This window comes from Hypanus sabinus, chromosome 4, assembly GCF_030144855.1.
Source record: "Hypanus sabinus isolate sHypSab1 chromosome 4, sHypSab1.hap1, whole genome shotgun sequence".
Lineage (NCBI taxonomy): Eukaryota > Metazoa > Chordata > Chondrichthyes > Myliobatiformes > Dasyatidae > Hypanus > Hypanus sabinus.
The window spans coordinates 115,114,800-115,130,648 of record NC_082709.1 but is presented as its reverse complement, the minus strand read 5'-3'; the positions used below and the strand labels follow the sequence as shown (position 1 = coordinate 115,130,648).

At 40.1% G+C, this 15,849-nt stretch overlaps 1 protein-coding gene and 1 long non-coding RNA gene across 2 annotated transcripts in view; one reads left to right on the top strand and one right to left on the bottom strand.

Moving 5' to 3' along the window:
- Window positions 1–15,849, top strand: part of LOC132393124 (rho GTPase-activating protein 6-like) — a 532,445-nt gene that overhangs the window by 47,437 nt on the left and 469,159 nt on the right. The gene's annotated exons all lie outside the window — the stretch shown is intronic.
- Window positions 1–15,849, bottom strand: part of LOC132392329 (uncharacterized) — a 42,842-nt gene that overhangs the window by 7,689 nt on the left and 19,304 nt on the right. The window contains exon 2 of the long non-coding RNA XR_009511493.1: window positions 13,422–13,485. This is a non-coding gene — a long non-coding RNA (uncharacterized LOC132392329). The remainder of the gene's footprint in view (window positions 1–13,421; window positions 13,486–15,849) is intronic.

Here is a 15,849-nt window from a genome sequence, read left to right as displayed (position 1 = left end):
GATATGTCCTCTTCTCACTGTTATCATCAGGAAGGAAGTACAGAAGCCTGAAGGCACACTCAATGACTCAGGTACAGTGTCTTCCCCTCAGCCATCCAATCTCTGAATGGACATTGAACCCATAAACACTACCTCACTACTTTTTAACTTTTGTTTTTGCACTACTTATTAAATTTAACTATTTAATATACCGTTTGCATTGCCCAGGTCTGCGCCCTGGAGAGGACGCCCCAGTAGGCATTACAGGCGCAGATCCATGGTCTTGCGAGACCAACAGATGCCACCATATATACTTACTGTAATTCAGTTTTTCCCTGTATTATCGTGCATTGTCTTGAACTGCTGCCGCAAAGTTAACTAAATTTACAGCATAAGCCAGTGATATCAAACCTGATTCTGATTCAGACAAAGCTCCTCTGACTCTCCACCAGCTGTCACTTTGCAAGAAGAAACAGAATGTGGTTTTTTAAACTTACAGTTAAGCTGTGTTTAATTTTGCACCATAGAGAAATAAATCAGTTAAATACTTAAACAAAATAAATGTCTCTGTGTAAACAAATATCTAGCAATGAGATTAGGGGTTATTTATCTCCCTGCTCTAATTTTAGCAGTTAATCAAATAATCTAGCATGAGTGCTTACGGTCAATGTAACTCGGAGAAAGAAAACATGACTTTTGTCTGTTAAGGGGACAGTTAACAAGGATTCAACTTTGATGACCTGTGAATTAGAAAGACTTGATTGTAGAGTTTCATAATCTAAACTGACAACTCACCAGTGCCATTCACAGAATTTATCACATTTCCTCAAGGCTTAGATGGGGATCATTTGGCCCATCCGCTCAAAGCCGATCCCATTTTTAGGTTAGATTTAGGTTCCTTTAATATCAGAGAATGCATACAGTATGCTGCCTGAAATTAGTACTCTTCACAGACATCCACGAAACAAGAGATTCCATAGTGTTAATAAGTCTATTTTATTAATCCTATTCCACCCTTTCCTTCCTTAATCCCATTGAGCCAATTTAGAGTGGCCAGTTAACCTAGCAATCTGCACATCTTTAGGAAGTGGGAACAAGCCAAAGTAGATTTCTGTGGTCTCTTCTCACTGTTTGATAAACATCTTACTTTAAGTATTTAACTGATTCTCTTTTGAACAGTCCTCTGTTAACAGCAACTACAAGCCACAAGTCTGAAGTGCTTCCTGAGATTCTACCCCCCTTTAACTTGGAATTTAATTAGACTTACCACAATAGGAGAAGGCCAGATAATAGACAGTCTATAATGACTGTCTTACTTTTTGATTCCCACCCTCTGCAAGGACAAGTTATAGAGTCATTGTGCTGCACAGTAAGGAAACATGTCCTTTGACCCAACTGATCCATGCCAATGTTGCCCATCTGCCCACATTTATCCCATAGTCCTCTCAACCTCTCCTACTTATCCAGATGTCTTTTAAATGTTGCTAATGTGCCCACCTCAGCCATTGTTTATAGCAGCTCTTTCCAAATCTGCACCACCCTTTGAGTGAAGTTGTCCCTGATATCCCTTTTAAATTTCTTGCCTCTAATCTTAAATCGACACTTAACGCCCCATCCCTGGGGAAAAAAAATCATGTTTTCACCCTTTCTGTGCCCCTTATGATTTTTGTTATCTCTATTGCCTCACCCCCTCAAGTTAGATGTCTGATGGAATTATTCCATCTGCCTCATTGAATGCAGCTTCAAGAAGTTTCACACTGCCCTAACAAAACAGCTGACATTATCGAGACCCTCTATGCCACCGTGTACACCCTTCGCCTCTGGCACGAAGTGGCAAGAGTGTTTGCCATTTATAAAGTGTATTACAATTACTCACTCAAGGCCTCCCCTTCCAGTGCATACCACATCCACAATCTCTGTCACCCAGAAGGACAAGGCAGGAGACGCATGGTAATGCAAAGGCCTGCAAGTATCTCCAAAGTTATATGCTATTCTGACTTAGAAATGTAATTGGTATTCCTTCATCAGCCCTCACTCAACAGTACACTTGGAGTTGCTAGTAGGACAGATGCAGCACTGCCTCTTTCTCAAGGGCTTTTAGGGAATGTTGCCTTTGCCAGGGTAGCCATTATCCCACAGATGATTAATGAAAAACTGTATGAGCCTGCAGAGCAGTAGGTTCCAGATCATCATAATTTGTTCTTCAATAAATAGATGCTTCAAATCAGCACAGGTTCTTTTGTTAGTCATCTTAAGTCTGAAATATTTATCCCCAGTTTTCCTCTCACATGAACTATCTTTTCCTTACTTATTTACTGTCAAAAACATTCATGATATTGAACTCCTTTGTTATATATTCTCTTAATATTGTCTGTCCTAAGAAGAATAGTTTTAATTTTTCAATTCCTTACAAAAGTTGAAGTTCCTCGCCTGGCACGATTCTAGTAAATCCCTTCCCATCCTCTCTAAGACCTTGACATATTTTCTGGGTTTTCTTGCCAGAAGTGAATTCTATACCTTAGCTGGTCTTGTTGCTGTTTTGTACGGGCTTAGAATAACTTTCTTACTTTTGTTCCCTTCTGCTCCATACTAACAATTTGCATTTGTCCATTAGCTTTAATTAAAAAAAAGGATTCTTCCCAACAATGCTCTCAGTCAAATGATTTCCTTTAATTTTCTCATAAGATATCAAGAGTTTAGTGGTAAGCTTAAGGAATATCTTAATAGATGAAGGAGAGAGAGGGTGTAAAATTTTAGGAAGGAAATTCAGAAATTGAGACTTAGTCAGCAGAAGATATGTCAACCGGTGGCAAATCAATTCACTTCATGAGGCCTGAATTTGAGGAGCACTGGTCACTCAGAGGTTTATGGATATAGGCTGTTTACAGTGACAGAGAGGAGTAAGCTCATGGAAGAATATGAAATCAGGGAGAAAATATTAAAGCAAGGTCAGCGAGAACAAGGATGAAGTGAGACAGGAATGGGTAACAGAGCTCAGGTGTACCCTGACTCGTGGTTATCCCTTGAGGTCGAGGATGATGGTCTTCATTCCGTTTCCACAGAGCGAAGACACCTGTGCGTGTATTTGTTTAATGTGTACTTGATGTTGCACTCCAAGAAACACACGATACTTCACAAATCAACCAACTGATTCCAATGGCATTGAAACCACGACGATTGGAGCTGATGGATTTGTTGCAGCCTTCATCTGCCTTCACAGCCATTGAATTCGAAGTAACTTTGTCCACCTGTTCCACCGTTGAGGTCTTGGTTGGATTGTTCTTTGTCAGGGACCTCACCCTCGACCTTACCACCATGGATGACCCTACCAGGAGCATAGCTCCAAACGGCATCACCCTCGGGATCTCAGGACCACACAAGCTTCCTCACCACAACAAGGTGACAATCCATGGAGAAGACTACAACAACGGAGATTCACCAGTTGATTGCAAGAGCAGTGCTTAGAGACTACAAAATCATTGGTAAATTTTCTAGCTGGTGAGCTGAAGCTTGGGCTATTACAGAGATGGAAGATGGTTGTCTTAGTGAATAAGAATCAAAATCAAGTTTATTATCACTGGCACATGTTGTGAAATTTGTTGTTTTGCAGTAGTGGTATTGTACAATATATAAAAATATTGTAAGAAATATATATATAAATAGACAGATAAAAAGATACTGTAAAATTAGAACAAAGTGGTGAGTTAGTGTTCATGATTTCATGATCCATTCAGAAATTTGATGGCAGATGAGAAGAAACTGTCACTGAAGTATTGAGTGTTTATCTTCAGGCTCCTGTACCTGCTCCCTGGTAGTAGCAATGAGAAGAGGGCATATCCTAGATTGTGAGGGACCTGAATGATGGATGTCACCTTCTTCAGGAGTTACTTTTAGAAGATATCTTCAATAATGGGGAGGCTGGTGCCCATGCTGGAGCTGATTGAGTTTACAACATGAAGTGGATGTATGGTTAGTGGTTCATTTTGGGGTCCATTGTGAATCCAAAATTGAAAACAGTGGCTCTTTGTCAGATAGGTATCAAGTTGGTGAATGAAGGAAACTAAGTCTTGATGAACTCCAAAGAAAGAACTTTAGTCTATTCATTCTTCGTTGAACCAACAGATTGTGCTCCCAGACAGAGAAGAGTGGAGAAAATCATAAAAAAAACTGGAGTTGTTAGAAAATTGAAGCAAAAAACTGAAAATGGATGACTCCTCTTCTTTTTTTACCAGTCCTGATGAAGGGTCTCAGCCTGAAATGTTGACTGTACTCTTTTCCTTAGATGCTGCCTGGCCTGCTGAGTTCCTCCAGCATTTTGTGTGTGTGTTAAAAGGAGGAAACTCTGTTAGCCAGCATCTATGATGACAGGAACAGAAATAAAATTTCAAGCTGAGGATTTCCAGCATTTGCAGTTTTTTCTTATCTTCATTTATGGTTGTTTTCACTGCTACTTATTAGAATTCCAACAATGAGGAAGCTCTGCTCCTCTCTCAGACAGAACTTCTGTCTGACTGACAAAGAGTCTCCATCCATATATATTAGTGCTGTTTCTCTTTCTCCAGATTCAACCTGGAGCTGCTGAATGTTTCCAGCATTTACTGTTTTTTCTAGCATGGAGGGAAATTGGAGGAATCAAAGGTGTCAGGTTGAGGCAAAATATGTAAAATCATATTGAATGCCATTGGTGATTTTGATAAGGACATTTAGTACTGTGGTAGAGTCTGAAACTTAATTGATGGGATTAAAGCAGGAAATTGTGCAAAAGAACGGCAAGAATTTTGGAGAATACAACATGTCCAAGGATTCCAGAGGATGAAGAAATTAGAGATGGGGGTGATAGTTTGCAGTGATGGTGGTATTATGTTTTTTTTCTGAGGATAGATTGTAAATAAAACTTCCACTCTACAGAAAACTGAGATCTTTCCTGATCTTTTAAATTGGTTGAAATAGAAACAAATTTTGGAAGCAGTACAACATGAATTTGGAGCCACAATATGTTTTCAGCAAGAGTAACTAAGGATATATGATCTCAACGATATCACATTGCTATTTCTGGAGCTTTTCCTGAGCTATATTGGCTCCAATGTTTCTTATTAATTTTTTTTTAAAAAGGACTTCGCTTTAGAAGGAGTTAGTCAGGTGAAAGGACTTTGGCACATTCTGAGGATGTTATTTGCAAGTTATTTATCTCTAATGAACATCTCCTTTGCTGTTGCAACCTTGTCACTTATTTTGAATTAATGACCATTATCCTTGCATCCAAAATGAAATGGGTTTTATTATTCATGAGTATTGGAGTTGAAAAATTGTGCTCTGTGTCCTTGTATCAATGAACTTTAATATTTTGCTAGTTATGTAACTCGTTAGCTGGCTGAGAGTAGGGAGTTTTGACACAAGAATCACAATTCAGCATCCAATAAAATCTTTTTCTCACGTTTTTAAATCTTTCCCTGTCACAATGTTCTAAAGCACAGAAATTTCTCACAAAGAAGCCTGGGCATATTTAGATAGATGTGTATTTGCAATGTTTGGCTGGAGCAGTAATAGTTTTATGCACTAGGATTTCAGAAAGATTGCACCACTCCCTAAGTCCCAATCATGGCTCTTGGTGCTTGACGTGCATTTCTTCCTTTGCTCCCTCTGCTCTCCCTAACCAATGCCACTACATTTGACAGCAGCTGCAAGTTAAGCTCACTGTAAGTAATTCATCAACCTGTTGTAGATTGGCCTGAAAATTAATTTTTAAAAGTTTCTATCCTTAATGGCACAGCATGGACTGAGACTCAGTGGACCTCAGAGGGATGAGTGGATCGCATTGAAACCTACTGGATAATGCAAGGTCTAGAGTGGGCACGGAGAGTGTGTTTCAATTAGTAGAACAGTCCAGGATTTGAGGGCAAAGCCTTAGAATAAAGTGGTGTCCCTTTAAAACTGAGATAAGGAGGAATTTCTTCAGCCAGATGATGGCATATCTGAGGAATTCATGGCCACAGAGGGCTATGGAGGCCAAGACAGAGATTGATAGGGTCTTGATTGGAAAAGGGGTTAAGAGCTGTAAAGAGAAGTCAGGAGAATTTGCGTGGCAAAAAGAAATCAAACACTGAATGGCAGAGCAGACTTGACAGGCCAAAATGCCTAGTTCTGTTCCTAAACATGAGAAAATCTACATTTGCTGGAAATCCAAAGCAACACACGCAAAATGCTGATGGAACTCAGCAGGCCAGGCAGCATCTATGGAAAGGGGTAACCAGTCGACGTATTGGGCTGAGATCATTCTCTCTTAGTGGACTTTTCCTCTTTCTTTTCAGTCCTGATGAAGGTTCTCAGCCCAAAATGATGCTGCCCGACCTGCTGAGTTCCTCCAGCTTGTTGTACGTGTTGCTTTTCCATAGATGCTGCCTGGCCTGCTGAGTTCCTCCAGCATTTTGTGTGTGTTGCCCTAATTCTGTTCCTCTATTGAATAGTCTAAAGAAACCACAAGAATGGAAATATAATGGTGAATATTCTTGGCTATTAATACTGATCACTGAAGTAACCATGGCAATCATCAGCTGGAAATAAAAGTTTGGCTCTCAGTGAACATGTCCAGGAAGCTTTCAGAGGATCAAATATCACAACTGATTAATCACTACAGTAATAACTTGTAACCCTCTCGCACATTAAATGTGGTAAAATATTCCAAATTTCACTGTGGACTTAACCAACAATTTTTGACTTAAAAGGTCAAAATAACAGTGAAAGAAATTGGCTTTGAGGAGCATTTGAAAAGAGGGAAGCAAAAGGAGGATGCAGTGGGTTTAAGTTAGGAATGTTCAACAAAAGTATATTCCAGGTAAAAGCAAGGATAGAAAGGATGGGGAGAGCCATTCCTGAATAACTAAGGAAATAAATGAAGACATCAAACTAAAAGCTCATGCATACAAGGTCACCAAGAGGAGTAGGAAACTGGAAGATTGGGGAAAAATTAGAAAACAACAAAGAAATGTCGACTGTTCTTTTTTCCTAGATGCTGCCTGGCCTGCTGAGTTCCTTCAGCATTTTGTGTGTGTTGCTCAGATTTCCAGCATCTGCAGAGTTTCTCTTGTTTGTGAAAGAACCACTGAGCAAGACATAAGGAAAGGGAAAAAGGATTTTGAAAGTGTACTGGCACAAAATATAAAAACAGATAGTATAAATTTCTATAATTATATAAAGTGCTAAAGGGTAGCCAAAGTAAATCTAAGTACCTTGGAAGGCACATTGGGAGCATTAGACACAATAGACGACCCCAGCAGGTTCGCAAGTGAAGTGCTGCCTCACTTGGAAGGACTGTTTGGCGTCCTGAATGGAGGTGAGGGAGGAGGTGAATGGGATGGTAGATAAGGATAAGAGGAACTCTATCATTGTTGGGGCAGCAGGAAGATGGGGTGAGCGAGGATGTTCGGGAAATGGAGGAAATGCGGGTGAGAGCAGCATCAATGGTGAAGGAAAGGAAATCCCATTCTTTGGAGAAGAAGGAGATCTCGGATGTCCTAGAAAGGAAAGGAGCATCCTGGGAATAGATGCGGCAGAGAAGAAGGAACTGAGAAAAGGGAATGGCACTTTTACAGGAGACAGAGTGGAAAGAGGTATGGTCAAGGTAGTCTTGGGAATCAGTAGATTTACAAAAGATGTCAGTAGACGGTTTGTCTCCGGAGGTAGAGACAGAGAGATTGTAAAATGGGAAGGAGGTGTGAGAAATGAACCAAATGAATTTAAGGGCAGGGTGAAAGTTGGAGGCAAAGTTGATGAAATTGACAAGCTCAGCATGGGTGCAAGAAGCAGCACCAATTCGGTGGTCAATGTAGCAGAGAAGGGGTTAGGGAGCATTACTGGGGAAGGCTCAGAACGTGAGATGTCCTACGTAGCTAATGGAAAGGCAGGCATTGCTGTGGCCCACGCGATGCCCTTGGCTACCTCCCAAGTCTGGAGAAAGTGGGAGGAGCCAAAGGAAAAGTTGTTGAGGGTGAGGACCAGTCCAGCCAGATGGAGGAGGGTGGTGGTTGAAAGGAACTGCTTGGTTCCTTTATTGAGAAAGCAGTGGGAGCTCTAAGGCCTTCTTGTTGGGGGATTAAAGTGCTTAGGGACTTGACGTCTCTGGAGAAACTGAGTTGATCAGAGCCTGGGAATTGAAAATTAGAGAGGAGATCGAGAGTATGAGAAGTGTCATGGATGTAGGTGGGAAAGGAATGAACTAAGGTGGATAGAATGGAGTCGGGTATGAGGGCATGAGTTCAGTGGAGCAGGAACAGGGAGAGACAAAACACCTCCCTAGACTGTCAGGTTTGTGGACCTTGAGGAGGAGGGAGAAGTGAGCACTGTGGGGTAAGTGAAGTATGAGTTTGGTGGCAGTAGATGGAGGCTCTCCAGAGTTGATGAGGTCAGTGATTGTTTTGGAGATAGTTTTCTGATGGTTTGGTGTAGGGTTCTCTTCAAGGGGTAGGTAAGAGAAGGTGCCTGAGAGCTGCTGCCTGGCCTCAGCAAGGTACTGTAACAGGTTGGGATTGGTGTGGAGTGAGTGGAGGACAGGTTTTCAGAGGAGTTAAGGTTCAAGATGAGTGTGGAGTGCTGAAGTTGAGCTGGTTGATGTCTTGACAGTAATTAGAGAAGAATACTTGGAAGTTTAGTTACTGTTGTAATATAGGAAACAACCTATCCACAAGCAAGTTATATAGATGAAATTTCCTTTCCTCTGAAAGGGATAGAATTATACACTTACATAAAAGAGCAAAGTGAAGGACAATACAAAAGCAAATGAAGAAGAAATTAAATAATTTTGGTGGTCAATTTTAATAAAACTGCATCATATCACTGAATAGTGAACAAACAACATGCTTAGAAATTGACCAAGCCTGTTGTCGTCTTAACATTTGATATACGCATGGTCAGCTAACCAACAGGTGGATTTGATTTAGAACTTCTGACTGTGTTTTTCTAAGGTCCCAGTTTGACATAGGTATCAAAATTACTTCCATCAATTTAGTCACACACATATATGAAAATAATCATTCAGATTCTGATTCTGAAAGCACAGAAATAGAAGAAACACAGGTCATCAAAGTTCAGCACGCAGCTTCCATTCATTTTGAGTGTTGATTTGGTTCCAAAATGGTGACCCATGGGGGTATTCTGATTTCTAGGACTTTAAATCATATCAGCCATCATACCGATGAGGATGTTTGTGTATACATCTCACACCCACTGGTAGGATGAGATTTGGTAGCTCGTGATCATCAGTCTAGCAATAATACTAGCTCCACTACTCTAGAGGTTGGCAGATTTGGTCTCAGAATTTGCAGTCGTTTTTGCAGTTGTTATTGATGAACTGAGCTACAAAGAAACTGTAAAGGTTCAAATATTCAATTTATTGTCAAAGTAAGCAAGTACAATATAACTCTAAACACAAAAATACAACTGCAGATGCTGTGGATCAAAGAATACGTACACAATGCTGGAAGAACTCAGCAGGTCAGGCAGCATCCATGAGAAAAGAGTAGCCAACGTTTCGGGCTGAGACCGTTCATCAGGAATGGGGGTGAAGAGAGGGCCGAAGCCCAGTCATCAGGGTCTCGGCCTGAAACATTGGCTACTCTTTTCTCACGGATGCTGCCTGACCTGCTGAGTTCTTCCAGCATTGTGTATAATATAATTCTGACATTCGTCTTCTCCAGATAGCCATGAAATACAGGAAAACCATTGGAGTTGTTGAGAGAAAAGACATCAGCACCCCCCATTGCACAAAAATGAAAAAGAAACAGAAACAAAATCACTAAACCGCAAACCCCTCAACCCCTCTCTCGCACAAACAGTTAACAGATCATGGCTAGGCAGATCGAACATCAAAACCCCAAGCCCCCAACCCTGTCGCAAAATAAACAACAACAATATCAAACCCCAAACCTGCCCCTCACAAAAAAGAACAGTGACAATAGCATCAAACCCATAACTCCCTCTCTCACACACAGAAACTAATGGATCGCCCACACACAAGAACATCAGACCCTAAATCTCCAACTCCTCCCTCCAACAAAAAGTAACTACAAAAAAACTACAGTTCAATAATCACATAAATCTCAGAATTTTGAGAACATCCTCTTGTCAGCATTGAGGAGATTGGCCACATGAACCCAGTCCTTCTGTGAAGAGTGACCACCACACTGGATCCACATGCTGCTGACCCAGCTACCAACCACTGTCGACCCCATGGCCTCCGTGGAGAGCGACTGCTGATGCCCTCCACATTTGCCTCGATGCTTCAGTTGTCCAGGATGCTTTAAAATGGAGTAATTCCTGGCCTCATCTCTGGTCTTTTGCATGAGGCAGCTTGTGCTCTCGGTCCTCTCTGGGGCCAGCAGAGTGCTACATCATTCGATCAAACTCCAAACTGCATGTCACAGGTTCCAGAAGTTTTCAAAACACAATCAAGATAAAAAGAACAACGGATGTAGGGAAAGTGAAATAATCAAAGAGATTGGCTATCTGGTATTGTTTGCTGGCTCCATCTTGACCAGAAGTTAACTGGGAGATATAAAGGTATTCAAAATAGCAGATCTGGACAAGATCCAGTTCTCTTCTCCTCATACAGTGTTTTACCTTTTTCGAACACTAAGACAGTAATAAAAGATGAACAAACAAGATAAAGGATGAGATAATAATAAAAGATGAGCTACAATTTTAATGGCTATAATCACATATTTAATTTTAACCTTTTGATTACGTATTTACAATGGTAGTGCATCTCAACTAGCAGAACTCCTTTGAGTATTCAATGCTGATCTGAAAGTTTCTAAGCACTGTGATAGTATTGAGTTTGCTGTCCGTGAAGTTCTGAACTCAGAGGAAGATCTTAAGCCCTATCCAACTTAGATAGCTATGGGCACCCTAACTAAAGGGAGGTTATGTGGCAGCCACCTACTCTTCAAAGGCTGGAGCACTTCCCTGTTTCTCTTCCGCAGTAGGTTTAGCCACCAGTATGCACTGTTTCAGCAGTGGGCTGAAATCCCACTCTCTCCATCAAGGAGGAGATACTTCCAATTACTGATACTTCCAATTACTGAAGTAGTTTAAACAAAGTTCATTTATTTTTTAGTGATGCACTTTTACATTTAGATAAAATTCTTAAAATCCATTTAAAACCCTTGGAGTATTTCTATCTTATAAAAGGTTTACTAATTACAAACTATTTCTGAAACACAGGTGTAAGCTAAAAAGACATACCAATGAATTTCAGACAAACGAGTCATCCATGGCAGAGGAATAGATTCTAGTCACCATCTTTCTGTCATTCTTCTTGACATTCCTTGACCGTTCCTGACAGGCCTGACTGCTCTCTGACATTTATACTTGTTTTTGGCTACTTGATGACTTCATGCGTGTGATAATTTTCAGATCCTTTTGTTGGGAAATTCACACTGGCTGTCTAAAAGCTTCTGAGGCCAGATATGCCAGGAACCCAAAATTCGTGCTGTGAGGCTGACTCTCTGAGTATACAAATCTCCTAACTATTTGATGTGACAATTGATAATGTCTGTGTTGTCTGCAAGTTTCCTTGAACTAAATAACTTAGCCAGTGTCATCTGGTTTGAAGTATGCCCAATTAACATGACCCCACTGTCTTTCCCTGCAGCCTGTGCTCCATAGACAATACTGTTTGTATGCAAAACTGTCCTTTTAACTTTGTACTAATTATTGCTTGCAATTTACATTAAGAACTAAAGACTGGCTCCCATTTATGATAGGAAGCTGAGCAAAGAATATTAATTGGACACAAAACAACCCTTTGAACCCTGGAAGTGTCAGCTGCTGTGTTAGCAAACTGAGCTTGGCAAAAAGTGTCCCCAGCCTGACCATCATTTGTGTTATTCATCATAGCACAAACTCCAGGCAATGCAAAAGGTATACTTCTTTTATTACAGAGTGGAGGGAGGGCACACAACTAACCAAAACATGAATCAAAGAACAGACCAACTCTGCTTTAAATAGCAGGGATATCCCTTCACCAATGTGCAAATTCTGGAGATGTCCAATTTATGCCTTCCCTGATCTCATCTTGTAGTTTTCAATGACTACCGATTGATATTAACAATTGACACTGAATGTAGCAGAATCAGAGCATCCCATATCCAATGGGTGGATTTAATACTCATCTATTGTCTTCCCCTGAATAACTCCAATGGGACAGAATTGAAATGTGTCACCCTCACTGATTGGTTTTTGTTGCTTTAAACTGTCTGCTGAAGGTAACATGTGAACAGTTTTTATTTCCAGGTTCTCATTTTAAGTAATATTTGCTAACCATAGTTTTATAGCTCCAGAATAATCGCTAACATTCTGCATGTTATGTACAACACATAATCTTGCTCTACTCACACTGCCGGGCAGTTTGCAAATCGTTGTTACCTGCATGTAGAAAGACATACAAGATTCAACCTATGGTGAGGTGAGGATGTTGCAAGTGAAACAAATCTGGAAATCAGGTGGGTTGGAGGGATAAAAGATTAGAAATGTGTGACAAGAAGGATTATGCATGAAGACTCTCTCATCTTCCGTATTTTCAGCCCTGAGATTGGATAAAGTCGTAGTAATCCCTGCTCCAATTATGGTGTGCGTATTCCCCTCTATGAGATCAGATGATGCAGTCATGCTTAGGAAAGAATATTGGATTGGTACCAACTGGCATAAAAACAGAAAATAATTGAAATAATTGAACTACTTGGCAGGTTAGGCAGCATAATTGAAGGGGAAAATAGAATTAACATTTAGGTTAATGATCTTTGATCAGCATTGAATTGTGTGCTGTGATAGTTCTACATTCATAACATTGCACTTCCATTCTGATATGTTCTCTTCTTCCTCACTCCCAAATGGAATTATATTTTATTCTCTTGTACCATCAAAGAAAAATAATTGACCAAGACTACAAATGGGACTGAACTAAACACAATAAAATATTTTCTCTTCCCCAGATTAAATATATCTTGATAGAATAAGGTGTACAGAATTGCTATAAGACACATACTCAAATAAATTGTGCTACCCATAAAAGAAGATATTACTTGACTAATTCAAAGCTTGAAAGGCCGAGGTAATAATAAATCACCAAAAGATTCAAACCAACATATTTTTCAAATGAGATGATCTTATCAAATAAGGCAGCAGATTACATCAGTATTGACTGAATATAAAATACAAATGGTTGAAAGGTCAAGTACTATATTTTTTGAAATTAATTGAAAAATATTATTTTTTTCAACAGCGAAACATGACTTCAACCGTTTTAAGTTTTTTTTTGCAATACTCTGAAAATTTCATTTGGTGCTTAAGCCTTGGTGACTTCAACAAAATTCTACATCAGGTACACATTGGATGGTGTCATTTACTGTGCAATATTCCTGTTAAAAAAATTGCAGAGAAATTTGGACTACCCATCTTAGGAGTGCCTTGAGTTGCGACAACTGGTCTTCATCGAACAATCTTGGTCTGAAGTGCCTGCAAAGTAATTGAAGTATTAATTATATATTAGGAAATGTAGAATGAAATGAGCTAAAAATATTAATCTTAATTGCATCAAGTTGTTTCTCAGCATATGGGGCACTTGTTTAATAAATTAGTGTAACAAATACAACTTTAGTGCAATTTTGGGGCTCAAGGTTCATGGCTCTATAGGACCCTGGTCAGACCCCACTTGGAGTACTGTGCTCATTTCTGGTTGCCTCACTACAGGAAGGATGTGGAAGCCATAGAAAGGGTGCAGAGGAGATTTACAAGGATGTTGTCTGGATTGGGGAGCATGCCTTATGAGAACAAGTTGAGTGAACTTGGCCTTTTCTCCTTGGAGTGATGGAGGATGAGAGGTGTACAAGATGATGAGAGGCATTGATCGTGTGGATAGTCAGAGGCTTTTTCCCAGGGCTGAAATGGTTGCCACAAGAGGACACAGGTTTAAGGTGCTGGGGAGTAGGTACAGAGGAGATGTCAGGGTAAGTTTTTTTACACAGAGAACGGTGAGTGCGTGGAATGGGCTGCCAGTGGCGGTGGTGGAAGCGGATACGATAGGGTCTTTTAAGAGACTTTTGGATAGGTACATGGAGCTTAGAAAAATAGAGGGCTATGGGTAAGCCTAGTAATTTCTAAGGTAGGGACATATTCAGCACAACTTTGTGGGCTGAAGGGCCTGTATTGTGCTGTAGATTTTCTATGTTTCTATGTGAAACATTCTTTTCAACATTTTTAAGCTCTGATAGACAACAACTTCCCACTCATTATGGGAAAAAAAGTGCACGACAGCTGACAACAATATTGTTTCCTAGAATGTTTTCAAGTCAGGTATAAAAAGCAATAATGGTCAACAGGTGTGGTACCAGTTTCAAACTTACTCTTCAAAGGATAAAGACATGAAGTGAAATAAAGAGAAATTAGAATCCTGCCATGCCATTCATTTTGATCATGGTGGATCTGTCAGTCAGATCTCACAGATCCATAGATAGTATTACTCAAAGGAAATTGGAGATCTCCATTTTTCTTTTATTAAAAGATGCTAATGGAATTCATTCTTGAATACTATAGCTTTAATACAAATAGTCTGTCCACTTGTTCTGGATTCTCTTCGCTCAGGAAAGTATTTTTTTTATATCCAGCTACTGGCTTGTTTTAAACACTTTGAATTTATTAACTGCTGAAAGGATTACAAGTTAAATTTCAGGCTAGCCTTTTATGTTCTGTCCCCAAGGGCAGCATATCCTTCCTGATCCAGAGATGTTCAAAGATGAAAGCAGGTTTGCAGATGGGATCTACATCTGACCAAGCCTTTGGATACTAATGCACCATTTCGCCATTTTCACCTCCACCATCAATGTCGAGACAAAGGCATTGTTCACTAACTTTTTAAATTGTTTTTCATAGTTGTTAATGAATGTATCAACATATCCAACCTCCTCAATGGGCATCTACCATTTCCTATCAAGGAGAAGCATCTGTGTTTGGATGTATGCTGTTTTCAAACATCCGACATAATTTCACCTCTCGCGTTTCATCAGTCTGATGGCTGAATTCCTGAAAAATTGCCTAAAGTATTTTGTTTCTCATTTGTTGGTGGAACATATGATTTACTTTTTCATGTGTTGGTGCTTGGTGGGACACTTCAAACTTCATCTGTTCCACCGAGCAAAAATAATCATGGCATCCCTACTTTTTATTATTTATTATGATACAGATAGACTCTCCCGTGCATTGGGTCCACAGCAGTGCCTAACAGAGCAATCCCAAGAGCCCTGTTCCGAGGTCCTTATCATTCCGAAGCTGATTAACTCCCCTTTGATCCTTTTGCCAATCCATGCAAAGGCATGATTTACAGTAGACCAGCATGTCTTTGGACTGTGGGATTCATATTACCCGTGTGTTTCTAGGATATAAACAAAGAGTAACTGGTAATATATTACTGACAAAACATTGGCTTAGAGATCAATAGAGAAAACTGAAAAGGAGATGAGTTATCTTCACCTAGGAATTTAATTGCCTACACTGGAATGCCACGTTAACAGCTTAAGTTAGGAAGGAGGCACAGTCATTAGTCCTATGGAGTTTGGTCTGGCACTTAGACCAGGTTCAGTGCTCATCTAGATCAGTTTCAACAGTTTCTCTTGCCTTGGGATTGAGCCCAGATCTTCAACCTTGACTGCCTGCAGAGCCAGGAAATGCTCCAATGATGCTATCAGAACCAGTTTCAACAAACTCACAAATTGCCCACATCTATACATTTCTAAACATCACTGAGTAAGGCACACAGGGGGTAATCCAAAGCAGATTTCAGACTGCATTCATTTTTCCAAAATGTGGAGCAGCCCTCTGCATTAG